Here is a 15,219-nt window from a genome sequence, read left to right as displayed (position 1 = left end):
GGAGTGAGCCACCATGACTGGGTTGTTTATTTTTGAGACAGACGCTCACTGTATAGCCCAGACTGGCCTGGATCTATGTAGCCAAAGCTGGCCTCAAACTCACCGTGACTCTCCTGCTCCACTTCCCAGAGTGCTGGGATTATAACCATGGCCACCGCCATTTTCATCTTTGACCTCTGTTGTTAGGACCCACAAGGAGAACCACCAACGCCGAGTTTGTGGGGCACCTGCAGATCTCGGGTCACCACTTACACTGCTTTGTGGGCTTCACATTTATCCACCACGGCTGGAGAGGGATTCAAAAGGGGTTCTGTTTGTCAGTTATTCCAACCAAGGCTGTTCATTTGTGGGGTGCCTGTAGGGAATGTAACATTAGGAGCCGATTTTTCTTAGCAGAAAGTAGAAAATCTGCATGGAGTTTCTAAAGAGAACTCTGAGTGTAGTTCCTTCTGGAACACATAATTACTTCATGCTGAAATCAAGAAGTCAGTATGTGATTGTCCTCACAGATGTGCTGGTAAATTACAACCCATGCCTCGTCACTGCCATCGACCAAAAGATACCCTTTGCTGGGTGCTTAAAATAATGATCTTTCCTTGTGTAAATTAATGGGATTGTGGGTAAAATGTAGCGCTGTGTTCCAAGGCGTTTATGATGACTCGTGTCATGGCTCAGGACCCGAGGAAGTCTTCTGATGAGGTTTAATTTTATCATAGGTACTTGAAAGGATGTGTACATGCTCACACACATGTGCACATACATATACACAAATTTTTCTTTCTCTCCTTTTTATTCACTTCATTTCCCTCTTAGAACGAGGCTACAATCATCTCTGCTAACTCCTGCATTTTTAACATAGTGAATTAATTCTTTGAGGATTTCATACATCTGTACAATGTATTTTGATCATATTCACCCTCCCACTTTTCCCCTAACTCACCCAAGACCCACTCCTTACTCTTCTACACTACCCCCTTTCAGACCCTCCTTTTTCTGAAATAACCCGCTCAATCCAGTTTGTGCTGCCCTTATTCTCATGAATGTCGGTCAATACTGGAGCGTGGTTGACCTACCGGGGGCTACACCCTTAAAGAAAACTGACTCTACCTACCCAGCAGCCATTAACTGTTGGCAGCTTCACAGCTAACGGTGCCAGGCTTATGATCCCCCTCCTCGGTTCCATGCTAGCGTGTTCACTGACTTGATCTTGTACGCACAGGAATGACGAGAACCACAGCTGCTGTGACTCCATTTGTGGTGGTGCACAGCTTTTACCTCAGAGATCCAGAGGAGAGGCAACTGGATTTCTGTGAGTTACAGGCTTGCCAGGGCCACATAGAGAAACTGCAACCGCCCCCAATATATGTTTCTCGAAAGGTCTTCACTGATTGAATGCTTATTTGTCTGTTAGGGGAAAGAAAACTGCTCCCCCCTCCTCCCACAAGAATTATCTTTCCTGACATTCAGTATGTGCATATCTGTGTAACCTCATTTTCCATCAGCTCTCTGTGCGCACCTCAGTGTAGCCCCAATGGTCCCTGCTACATGTGTCCCAGTGAATGGAGGCCCTTTGGAAATGTGTCAACAGTGTTCTAACCCGGCACAGTGATCTGAAACTTCAATTCCCCTTTCTCCCTGGCATACTGCTATAGTTTGAAATGGCCCCCATAGGTCCAGGTAAATCACTACAAGGCCCCCAGTTAGTGGCAATGTTTGAGGAGGAAGTGGAGCCACACTTGATGAAGTGTGGAAGCAAGCTTTGAGAACTCATAGGCTCACTCCATTTCCTGTTCACTGTGTCTACTTCCTGTTTGTGGCTGAGAATGGGACCTCTGAGCTTCCTGCTCCTATGACCTGCTGGCATGCCTTCACTACTGTTACAGACTGTCCCTCTGGAAGGGTAAGCAAAAACAGACCCTCCCTTCTATAAGCCTGGGGTCATGCTGTTCTGAAAGAGCAACAAGAGAGTAGCTGAGATGTCACCCATACCAAGTCTCATCTTGTCTGTGACATTTTCTGTTTCATCCTGTCTGAGAACTCACTCATCTTTTCACACAAGCAAAGTTTCATGTGTTTTGGACTCAGCAACCAGAAACACTCTATTCCCAGACTCAGGAAGAATGGACAAATCAGCTGGGTTAACTTACAGAAGCATTTTAAGGAGAAGACAGTCTAGAAGGGAAGTTCTGCTGGCTTTCCCACCTAACTTCCTGCCAGCTACCAGCCAATCAGTGTTTTATTAAACATAGATAAGAATTATGGGTTAATTTAAGTCTAAGAGCTAGTCAGTAATAAGCCTGAGCTACTGGCTGAGCATTTATAATTAATTAATATTAGGCCTCTGAGTGGTTATTTGGGAACTGGTGGGTGGGAGAGAGCCCTGTGTTTACATCTTCCTCCTCCTTCTCTTCATCCTCCTCCTCTTTCTCTTTTTCTCTAAGAGACAGGGTCTTGCCATATAGACTAGGCTGGCCTTCAACTCAGAGATTTGTCTACGTCTACCTCCCAAGTGCTGGGATTAAAGGCATGTACCACCATGCCCTGACTTTATATTTCTTCCTGAGGGAGCTTCAGTTTGTGTCTTCACAGGAATTTTTCAGTTTCATGTATGTTATCACTGTTAAATGTTGTTGCTAATGGAAATCAAAGTTGAGAACAGAGAGACTCATGACTAAGGAACAATTGTAGTTGCTGAGTCTGTAGTAATATTTCCTTTAAAACATGATCTACAATTTCATGTGTGTATATGACATGGCACAAACGGGGAGGTCAGAGGGCATCGTGTGGAACAGTCCTCTCTTCTACCTTCACAGGGTTCCAAGGACTGAACTCAGATCACCCAGGCTTCATATGCCTTCCCACCAGGTGTGTTCTTTTTCTTCTGTGATACTGGTTGCCTCCCCCTCCCCCAAATTTTATAAGCTTCTCAAAAAGAAAAAACAATTTCAGTTTCATTGGTTTTTAGCTGTCACTTTTCTGTTAGCTCTTCCATTGGTTTATGTATGTTCTTTTTTTTTGGTTTTTCGAGACAGGGTTTCTCTGCACAGCTTTGCGCCTTTCCTGGAACTCACTTGGTAGCCCAGGCTGGCCTTGAACTCACAGAGATCCGCCTGGCTCTGCTTCCTGAGTGCTAGGATTAAAGGCGTGCGCCGCCGCCGCCGCCGCCGCCGCCGCCGCCGCCGCCGCCGCCACCTGCCCAGTCTTTTAATCTTATGATCAAACATCCATTTGACTTCCTATCAAGTTTACCATGGTTCTGTTGGATCAGGTGAGGGCTATGAAGACCCTGAAAGGCAAGAGGATGGAAATACATAGCAGGATTTTAGTCCAACTGGAGAATTAACAGGGTGGGCAGAAGCATGGCATGAGGACTCTCTTGTTTGTCAATCTCTCCTTTGACACAAATTACCCCTTTCAGTCTTCTCAGTTGCCTCCTAGGGCAGTCAGCAAATGGGCTATATGAATCAATACTCCATTTGACAGCAGAGCCACCAAAGAGTGATACTAGCTTCCACAGAGGTGTGGCTCTGTGCTTACCAATGGTCACAGTCATAGCCATCGTTGTCAAGCCCTCAGAATTGGAATAAAACTATATAATATTTAATATAGCCCAACTTCTCGTCTATGATTTCAAACCTTAAAGACATGCTGTTAGTGACTTAAATATGAGTTAAAATAAGAGAACATTTTAAAGTTTTATATTTTGAAGACACATGAAAAATACCCGTGGATGAAATAACATTTTTATAAAAACAAAGTTTAATTACTTGTTTATTGAAAGAGTATATGTGTCCTGCACAGCTTGTCCCAGAAGCCTGGCTGGGATGGCCCAGAGCTGAAGAAAGACAAACATACATACAGAAAGCTGGGATCAGGTGGGCTGTGTTTCCTGATGAAGGGCACCTGCTGCAACCTGGAAACTCAGCTGGTCTATTATGAGCAGCAGGGAGGGGCTAGCCAGTCTGTGGAAGCAGTCTGGCTTGCAGTCAGCAGCAGGAGGAAGCTAGCTTTTGCACACACTGGCCAATCATCTATAAACACTCATACTTGGACAGGAGGGAGGCTTTCCCAGGCCTCTGAGGCTCACTCGAGAAAGCTTGGCCACTCCCATCGGTCTGCAGCACTGCGGTCTTGCTATGGCTGTATCTACATCCACAGTATACATCTGCTCGGACTTCATCTGCTCCCCACAAGTGTACTGAAGAACAAAACAAAAAACTTTTGTTTAATCTCAAATGAACAGCACGTGACAGTATTTGTTAATGGGGACATTTGGGGAAACAGCTCAAAAACACAGGCTCTCATATCTGGGTCTTCTCTTGGTATTGTTTGTTGTGTTGTTTGAGACAGGGTCTCCTATAGCCTACACTGGCCTCGGACTTGCTATGTAGGTGAGGATGACTTGAACTCATGATCCTCCAGCTTCTGCTATACAAATAACTGGGACCACAGGCTTTTCCTACCACACCAGTTCCCGCAGTGCTGGGGATGGACCCCAGGGCTGTGTGTGTGTGTGGGGGGGGGGGTGAGCTCTCTGCCCACTAGGCCACATTCCCCATCCTAGCTGTAGGCTTTACACAAGTCATCTCCTGGTACACAAGGAGACCAAGCCACAGAACTTCTTTATGAAAGATTTCCTTGGAAGTCCACTAAAGTATATTTTCTTCATCAGTGTCTAGAGTTGGCCACCAGGAACCACAGGGGCTTGTTTACATGGGTTACTTAGACATCAGAGGTGGAGGTGAGGGGTTACTTTTGTGGAAAGCACTTGCCTAATGCTCAAGGAGTTTCATCCCCAGCACCCCGTCTTATCCTACCAGCTCTGACACCTCCACCACCACTGCCATAACCACCGCCTCCACCACTGCCATAACCACCACTGCCATAACCACCGCTGCCATAACCACCACCTCCACCACTGCCATAACCACCACCTCCACCACCGCCATAACCACCACCACCTCCACCTCTACCACTGCCATATCCACCACCACCATAACCACCACCTCCACCACCACCATAACCACCACCTCCACCACCGCCATAACCACCACCTCCACCACTGCCATAACCAGCACCTCCACCACCGCCATAACCACCACCTCCACCACTGCCATAACCAGCACCTCCACCACCACCATAACCACCACCTCCACCACCACCATAACCACCACCTCCATTGCTGCCATAACCACCACCTCCACCACTGCCACCGCCATTCTGCAAGCTCCAGGCTGTTACCTAATCTGATTCCAGGCCAAGCTGGGTCCTCTACTGGCTTCTCCCCTCAGTGTTTCCCAGGAAAAAGTGGGCAGCGACTCCCCTATGAGGCGGCCCCAGTGAGGGAAGGGCAGACAATGGCCGGCAGGAAAAACAAGGGTTGCATCTGTGTGTGCAAACTGAAAGAAAGCCTCAGAGCTGACCTTGTCCCTGGGTCGGAAGGAACAGGGGCCTTCCTCATTTGTAAGAGGAATGTCACCGTCCCCCATTCCGTGCATTTATTCACATGAACAAAGCGCCGGCGGTGTGCACGTTCCTTGTTGACCAGCACAGTCGTGTTGGCACCATTTGGTGGATAACAGGGGCACGAAGGCACCGGGTGTTTGCTGATGCTCTTGTCCTGACAGGTTTTCCAAATCAATGAAAGAACTCGGGGTCCCACTGAAGGTGACTAATCAGTTTTACTTAGGCTTACATTACTTGTCTTTACTAGAGCTTAAAAATAATTTTATTTTAATAATTAAAGTATGATTTGCATTTGTGGATTAATGCTGTTGATGCTATCTCATGTTGTTAATTAAAAGAACATTGATTCATGATGAGTTTATGGACACTCAGGTTTTGTTTTTTGGATTTGTTTTTTTAATATTTTTTTCCTCCCAAGATAACTTCTTGAGATAAAAGCTGCTGATTCATAATCAGACTAACTTAGAAATTTGTCTAAGCCAGAAAAGGAAAAAGGGAAAATGGAAACCAGCAGAAGGGTAGAGGCTGTGGTTTTAACTTTTATGAGGAATAAAATGTGCTAGAATCAAAACTTGAGATTGTTTATAATGAAAAAGGCAGTAGGAATGAATTTGGAAATACAGAAAACCAAACCTTGCCTTGCTGGCATCTGCCCTGTGTGCATGTGGTTCTCCGAGGAAGGAGGAATCCGGCCCAGGTTTGTCCTGGGAATGCCCTGTTTACTACCAGTGACATTTCAGGAATGCACTGTCTGAGGTGACAGAGTAACTTCCCCACCAGACAGCAGGGATGCATCCTGAGCTGTGAGGGCTTGGCTGCAGCTTGGCTGTGGTAGTTGTGTTGTGTTTCTGTCTCCTGAGGCCTAGCAGTTACAATCCCATTTAGCAGGAACAAGCAGATACTGAGCTCGATAGTGTCTCAGCCTTTAAAATGAAGCTGAGATATCACTTCGGACGGTGGCTGGGGACACAGGCAAAGAAACTGTTTTGCTTGACAATGCTGCAGTGGTCCCCTTGCTCCTGTGCTCAGACCCATCAATCCTGCTGCGCATCCTGCAGCCCTTTCCCCTTGAGTACAACCTGTTACCATGGATACTTAAAAACATGGCCAAATGACTAAAATTTGTGTCCAAATCATTGCTGTGTCTCTCCCAGTGCTCTGGCCTTCTCCTTGGGAAGAGCACCCCAGGGAAGGGGCACAGCATCTGCCAACCCCTGTCCCCTCATCCACTGGTCCAGATCTTACCATTTATCTGCCTGGGCCCCATGTTAGGGTTCTGAACCCATGGATTCTACTGTCCACCCACTCTAAACCCCAATGATTTCCCCGCACTGACTCCCACTATGCATCGTCTCAGGGATAATTACTCCGACTTCTAAGACCTTTTTAATTTCTCTCTTTATCCAGATCTGAACATTCTCTTTGACTTTTGTTTTTAGCTTAAGCAAAATACTTGCCCCAGAAAATCAGTTCAAGAATGAATTTAAATATAAGACTTAATTGGCCTCATTAGTCTATTTTAACTCTCTGTAGACCTTGCACACATTGCTAACCATTATTCATTCAATAGAATTTCAATGTCTATCACCCTGACAGACAGGTACATAAAGGAAAATGAAGTGGTCTTGGTGTTCTTCGTGGACTGATACCTGGGTCACAGCATTGAGTGACACTGGCCACAGCAGAAGGAAATGACCGAGCTGAGCCCAAGAGGCTCACCCGGGCAGCACTGGCTTCCAAGGCAATGGCTGAAGAGAGAGTGAGGAAAGGGAGAGGGAGGAAAGGGTGACATGGTTACCAGCTTGGGAAGAAGGAAACGTCACCCTGGCAAGGTACTCGGCCTGCAGGGGAAACTGTCATAATTACTGGCCAGGGCCACAGCATTGAAAAAAAAAATTCTACATTTTATCTAAATGGGGACAGTTTCCCAAAACCACAGTAATTAGCACTGCAGACATTGCTTGCCTCCATTCCTCCACCCCCTGTGGACCCCCAACTGTGCTTGGCAGTCCTCAGACATTCTGCCATTCTTTGGTCAGTCAGTCTTGGGCCCCAAAGAAAGCTTTTTGTCCCACATCTGTTGGTTCTCTCGCTTTCCCCATGACAGTCTCCCGTCTGTAAGCAGACAATGAGCACTCTGGTTTCCCAACCCAGAGACTACCCTGGACAGATTTGATCAGATTAGACCCAATCCATTGTGTGATTTCCTTCCACCAACTTTTCAATGATATTATAAATAACATTTAGATGTTCCACTAGTTACACTGTAGATAAAACATTGCTGTAAATAGCATTTAAAGATCAACAAGTTTTAGTCAAGTACATTAAAACTGTTTTATCTAGTCTATAACTAATAGTATTCCCAGGAATTTCCCCCAATAAACACAAACATACACATAGCCAGGCAAAGCCTACAATAAAGGTGTTCTGTGTCAATGACTTTTGCTGTGGATATTGCTCTATATAAATAAAACTCTGATGGCCAGTGACCAGGCAGGAAGTAGGTTGCCAGGCAGGAAGTAGGTGGGACAAGGAGAGAGGAGAATTCTGGGAAGCAGAAGGCTGAGGAGGGAGACACTGCAGCCACCGCCAGGAGAAGCAACATGTAAAGACGCCAGTAAGCCACCAGCCATGTGGCTAGGTATAGATTTATAGAAATGGGTTAACTTAAGATAAAAGAACAATTAGCAAGAAGCCTGCCACGGCCATACAGTTTATAAGTGATATAAGCGTCTGAGTGATTATTTTATAAGTGGATTGTGGGACTACAGGGTTTGGTGGAACCTGGAAAGAAGCCCTCCAGCAACAGACTTTTCTTGTCTCTGTGAACAAATTCCCAACAAGAAATGGCTTTTGGGATTGGTTTCAGCTCACAACTTGAGAGGAGCTATTCCACCATGCTGTGGAAGGCAGGTGATGGGCAGCTGTGCACAGCTGGCCGTCTGGTCTGCAGCAGCTGCCTGCTCACATCTTGGCAGACCAGAAAGTTGAAGACTGAAGCCAGAAACAAGGCTCTATAACCTTCAAGACCCAGTGCCCTCTTTCTTCCAGGTGGGCCCCACCTTCTAACAGTTCTACATCTTTCCCAAATAGCACCCCAGTTGGGAACCAAGAGTTCAAACCCATGAGCCCTTGGGGGCATTTCACCTCCAAATAACTGCTCTCAGAAGATTTGGGCATGGTAATCCAACTATAAAGAACTCGATGTAATTAACAAGGATATGGATAAGCAAGTGGTGTATATTTATACAGCATATTTCCTAGTGATGAAAAAGGAATACATTATCAATGCATGCAATGTGGACAAATCTCAGAACCTTCCGCTGAGATAAAGGAGCTGGCGGCTGGAGAGGTGCCTCTGTGGATAAAAGCACTTGTGGCTCTTGCAGAAGCCCTGAGTTTGGTTCCCAACACCCACATTAGGTGGCTCACAAATCACCTATGACTCCAGCTCCAAGGGATCCAACATCTTCCTCTTGCCTCCATGGGCACTACACTCATATACACACATGTGTTCATACACATGAATACAAAAATAATCAAAACCAAATCACTTTTAAAAGCAGGTTGACATGCACACAGAGAAGGAAACTGTTTTGTGAGGCTTGCACTGAGAACAAAGAGCAGGCAAGCTGATGATTCAACAGCGACCCAGACTGACCAGGAAGGAGGACATCGTGAATGCCCAGGTTGAGGAAAGTGATAGGGATTAAGACTGTAGGCAAGAATGCCCAGGTTGAGGAAAGTGATAGGGATGTAGGCTGTAGGTGTGTGCAGTGTTGAAACTCACTGAACTGTGTGCTCAAGACTTCAGGAGTCACTGTATGCTTCTGATCTAAAATGGTAAAACTCAGTATTAGATGTCAAACAGTAGGTTTGCTTTTCAGTTACATGGACCAGCCATCCTGAGGTTACCATCTGCGTATCTTAGGCCTTCAGGACTAGCTAACAGTAGTAGCCAAGAGCCATGCTAGGTGGCTCAAAACTTGCCATGTGACTGCACCAAGCCAAGCATGAGCTGTTTATTGGGAAATGTAGAGGGGAGGCAGGCTACACGTGGAAAGGAAGTGTAACGTCTCCCGACTCTTTGTATTGGCCCAGTGTTGAAATGAGATGTGGATACAGGACAAGAATAGTTCAGCTGCTCTTCTTTCTTAAATGTAGAAATCAATTTTATGTTAGTCCCTGTTTATATTCATTGGATAAGCCTGAATTATCATGTATCTTTAGTGATGGTCTAGAAATAGAGACCTCTTGTCCCATTGATCTGTCATTTGTCTGTCTGTCTGTCCGTCTATCCATACATCCACCTATCTATTCTGAAAGGATCTAGAAACAACTAAACAAGGGCAGCACTAAGCGCGTGCTCTCGCCCCATTGTTGGCAACATTCTACGTTAACAGGATAGATACAGGACTAGGGAGAGAGCTCAGTGGTCAAAGCACTTTCCACTCAAGTTGGAGGGCAGTTCAGACCCCAGAACTCACTAAATGCCAGGCAGGCATGGTGACCTGTGCAATTCCAGTCCCCAACAGCAGAGACAGAGAATCCCCACATAAGGTGGCCAGGAACAGTAGCCATATCACAGAACTCTGGGCTTGACTGAGAGACCTTGCCTCCTTGAATAAGATGGAAGATGATCCCTGATACCGATAATGGGCCTCCACATGCTTGAGCACACCAGTGAATGTGCTCCACATACATGCATGTCCACACATGCACAAACAAGTATACACATGCACGTGCAGCATACAGAAAACAATAGCAGGAAGTGTAGATGCGTGAAGAAATGGGCCAGGAAATGTACAGAGTGTGAGACATTGTATGTTACAACAAAGAACTGTTCAAAACAAAAGATCAGGTATGAAAATAACACAAATGGATCATTTTTCAAGGGACTTCCAAGGGCAGAGCAGGTCACATGTGCATCAAATGACAGTACCAACAAACTACAAGCTACCATGTAGGGTAAAACAAAGGAGTCCTTGTGCTGGTAATCATGTCAATACATCGATAAAGCACAACATGCAGATGTGGCTTATAACCATATTTAACTCCATTTCTAGGGATCCAGTGCATTTTGGCCTCCACAGCAACCTGTGTGCATGTGATGTACAAAAACTCATGAGGGCACACGCATGCACGTAAGTTTAAAAAAACATAAAGTGCTACTATCATCATTTTTGTGTGGGGGTGTTTTGCCTACATGTATGTCTGTGTACCACTTGCATGTCTGGTGCCACAGAGACCAGAGAGGGCACAGCATTCCCTGGAACTGGAGTTAAAGACAGTTAGCTGTTGGCCTCCATGTAGGTGCTGGAAAATGAACCTAGTCCTCTGCCAGAGCAGCAAGGGCTCTTAACCATGGAGACATCTCTGCAGCCCCAATAAGTAAACATTTTAGAAAATGGGAAAAAGGGAACTTATCAATAGATTAAAAAAAAAAAAAACTTGAGTTTAAGGACCTTATTTGCCTTAATAGTCTTAAATAATAGTCTTAAAACATCTCCCCTTATTTTAACTGTAAAGGGGGTTGTTTTACTTTAGAAATATGATTTTAAAACTTTACAGTTTGAAAAAAATCAAAATAAACTCAAAACCAGTTATGATATTTTCCTGGCTTGGTGTCTTCATATCATCAAGAAGATTCAATCACTGGATGAGAAAAATGAACCTAACTGAAGTTTGGTTTAAAAACGATCATTAGAACCATAGTTCTAATGTGAATAGTTTTTATAAAATCTCTGTAAGATATTTAGAGATGGAAGGTTTTGATACCCAAGGAAATTGGCAGCAATAGGTATCATTAAAAAATACTAGTTATAAAACTAACCAGCAGACGCGATCAGTCAGCAAGCAAGAGAAATGCAGAACATAATCTTCTCATGTTTCAGGCATGCTGGCCGCCTCTGTGTTTGGAAATGCTAAATTTTTAAGTAATGTTAACCGGTCTTTTGTAAACCTTGCATTGACAGTTTTCAAAATATTTCATAGAATTAAAAAAACAAAAAACCAGCCAACTCTAATACTAGGGAGATGCTCAGTGGGTGAGGCCACTCACTTTGCAAACCTCAGGACCTGAGTTCTTAGGGAGATGCTCAGTGGGTGGGGCCACTTACTTTGCAAACCTCAGGACCTGAGTTCTAACCCCAGCACCAGAGCAAAGAGCAGGGCATAGCTGATTGTGCCTGCAAAGTGAGCACTGGGAGAGGAGATGCGCAGACCTTAAAAGCTCAACTAGTGCGAATGAAATGATGAGCTTCAAGGTCGTCACTGGTTCAGGGAGGGACCCTGCCTCAGGGCATACGGTGGAGAGCCGTAGAGGGAACACCCTCCATCCTTCTCTGGGCTCCTCATGCCCACACATAGGTGCACATATTCACATACAGATACATCACACACACACACACACACACACACACACACACACATACACACACACACACACACACACACACCTTAAATAAAAACACAGCATACTAGAGAAACATAATAAAGATTTCGTGAAAATAGGCAAAAAGAAAAAAATAGAAAAAGAAAATTACTGTGGCAGTCAGAATGAGGCATCCCCTATAGCCTCAGACATTTGAGCAGTTGGTCCCCAATCCTGGCACTGTTTGGGGGCACAAGAGGTGTGGCCTTGCTGGAGGAGGTGCATCACTGGGGCGGGGAGCCTTGGGGTTCCAAAGCCTCGAGCCATTCCCCAGTGTACTCCCAGTTGGTCCCTGCTTGCCGTTGGGGACGTGCATTTCAGCTGTGCTCCCCATGCCATGCCCACCAGGCTTCCCTGCCACGGTTCTCATGGACTCCTGTCCCCCTGGGACCATAAGCCCCAATAATCCCTTTCTTCTAGGCGTTGCCCTAACCATACTGTTTAATCACAGCAACAGGAAAGTAACTCATACCATTCCCTGTAAGAGTAGATCTTCTTAGGTTCACACTATAGAAGGGTTGCATTTGTTGCTCTGCTACCATAACCCTATACGAAAAATAAAGGAATAAAGCTGTTACGTGCTCTGAGGCAGAATAATTAAAATCACATTTCACACAGGCAGTAATTGGATATTTAGCCCTCAGCATTGCAAGTCAGTCCTATCCCAATAGCTCTATAATTAAAAGCAACAGAGCCAGCTAATTTATTAACTTCTTGTTTGTATAATAACAAGACCTCTTTTTCAAAGGGCATGAGGTGCTTACTACAGGGCACACAGCCCAGGCTATCAGAATGTAGTACACAGACTTCCACAGATGCGTGCCAGGTGGGGAGGTGGAGGTGAAGGCATCCACTTTTGAAAAAGAACCCAAAGGATCTTCGTGGGGAAGGAAGAGGTAACTTAGCAGCCAGGAGTGCAGCCTGAGCTTGCAGAACTGAGTCAGTTCCCAGATTCAAAACTGCCTGAGACTCCAGTGCCAGGGATCCAGAGGATCAAATGCCCTCTTCTGGCCTTGGGAGCACGTGCTTTGACACACGTAGCACACACACACACACACACACACACACACACACACACACACACACGCACACATACACACACACACATGTAACATATACACACACAAAAGAAAACCATACATATTATATACTTTTTAAATTTTTTTCAAGAATTCTTGAAGCTGGAGAGTACTTATTGCTCTTACAGAGGACCTGGGTTCAGTTCCCAGCACCCATGTAGGGACTAACAACTGTCCCTAACTCCAATTCCAGGAAATCTGATGACCTCTTCTGACCTCTGTAGGTGCAAACTGATACACACAAGCAAACCACATACACATAAAATAAAAGAATGTTTTTCAATCAAATCTCATCCTCAGAAGATCAAGGAAGCAGCACGTGGCCCTAATGTCTCGCAAACATGGCAATGGCACCATCAGATCTGGACTCTCCCCAGAAGTCTCCTCTGGGTAAGGCTTGGTCCTCATTATGCTCTGAGAAGATAGTGAGGCTTTAGGAGGTAAGGTCTAGGGGCAGATTTAGGTCATTGGGAGCGTGCCTTCCGTGATGGGTGAGAGAACCATGTAGGATACAAGCCATTGGCTGTGCCTGTGTGGGCCTGTCTTGAATAGGTTATATGAGGTAGGAAGACCCACGATAAAGTTTGGTCATGCTGTTCCTGTGTTTGGGTCGCCGGCTGAGTAAAAGGGAGGAGCCAGCTGAGCTGAGGATGTCTCTCCCTAACTGTGGATTCGATGCAAGCAGCTACCTCAAGTTCCCGCCTCTGTGACTTCAGCGCCATCGTGGACTGTATCCTGGGACTGAAAGCCAAAATAAACCCTGTCTCTCTTGAAGTTGCTTTGGTCAGGACATTTTATCCTGGCAACAGGAAAAATAACAAAGATATCCATTCTCACTCACTTTCACATGCTGAGTTCATGGCAGGTTGAGTTTCACTTCTGTGCTTCTGGGAAGGAATGTCAGAACTAAACATTTCCCTTAAACTATATCAAAATAACAAACTTGAGACATGAATATAAAACTCTACCAGTTGGGATAAAATCTCTTGGCCCTAGAACTAAGCACAAAGTACTCAGCTTGAATACGTGGAAGTGGTAATAGTTAATAGTACAGGATTGAAATGCCAGCTTTAATAGGTGTCCCCCGGGGGCATTTAACAAAAGTCCAATTTAAAGAGCATCCACTGTGCTGTGCAGGTGACCTCTCCAGGTACCATGTGATGAGGAAGGTGGCACGTCCCAGAGCTCCTCAGAGAGCAACTGTACCATCATGGAGTCTTTAGAGCTGAGTGACTCTGACCACTTGGGGGACGGGAACCCAAACCTTTGGTGACACCCTGAGTGGGATGATTAGAAATACAAGGCTGACCAGGTGTTCTGTTTGAGTACAGTGATTTTCTTGTTTTCCTTTCTGAGTGCATCTGAATTTCCTTCCGCTTGAGCCTGAATTAATAGACATGAGTATATAAAAATTAAAGTGACTGTGCTAGGAGGGGGCTGGTATGTGAAGTGCTTGTCTTGGAAGCAGGAGAACATGAATTCAACTCCATCAGTCACGGTGGCAGGTGCCTGCAATCTCAGCTAGGGAGGCCGAGGCAGCAGGTCTCCTGATGCAAGCTAGCCTAGCTTACCCAGGTGGGGTGCAGGTCCCAGTCAGAGACACTGTCTGGAAAAAAGCAAGCCATTGGCCCTGAGGAATGACATTCTGGGTTGTTTATGGCCTTTGTATACTCATGTATGTGCATACACATACATGCTCATAACACACAGAGAAAAGAATGTCTCATTATGCCCTCTGCTACAAAATTCCATAATTAAACAGAGTTACCAGGAGATCATGTATAAAATTTACACCAAGAAGACTCTCCTTGGGATATTGACCCACCCTTCTGCTAGACCAATGCCAAGGGCTGGTCACAGAGGCGGCAGATGCTTGTTCCTCATGCCACCATGCTCAAACACAGGACCCACCTTTGTTCCCATCTTCCTTGCAGAGAAGCTTGACTTGTGTCTTTTCAAAGACTTGTTGTCTTAGAAGGGGCCTCCTGATGTGTCTCAGCTTGGTCTGGAGAGAGCAATCCTCCTGCCTCAGCTTCCTGAGTGCAGAGACTGCAGGTGTCTGCCACCACACCTAACTTTCTAACTTTTAAAATGTTGTCCCCTCCCCCTCAGCCTGCAATAGACTTTCTTTCTAGAATCATCCAAAGCCAGAGTACTTCAGAAGGAAATAGTCTGCTTTAACCTACCCACAAAGAGGGGATACTTATTTCTGGTCCTGGGTGTCAACTTTATCTGGAAACT

General features: G+C 45.5%; 1 pseudogene; it reads left to right on the top strand.

The window, feature by feature from the left end:
* LOC119087727 overlaps positions 1-15,219 on the top strand; it is a 298,948-nt pseudogene that overhangs the window by 72,245 nt on the left and 211,484 nt on the right.

This window comes from Peromyscus leucopus, chromosome 3, assembly GCF_004664715.2.
Source record: "Peromyscus leucopus breed LL Stock chromosome 3, UCI_PerLeu_2.1, whole genome shotgun sequence".
Taxonomy (NCBI): domain Eukaryota; kingdom Metazoa; phylum Chordata; class Mammalia; order Rodentia; family Cricetidae; genus Peromyscus; species Peromyscus leucopus.
This window is presented reverse-complemented; position numbering and strand designations above follow the sequence as displayed.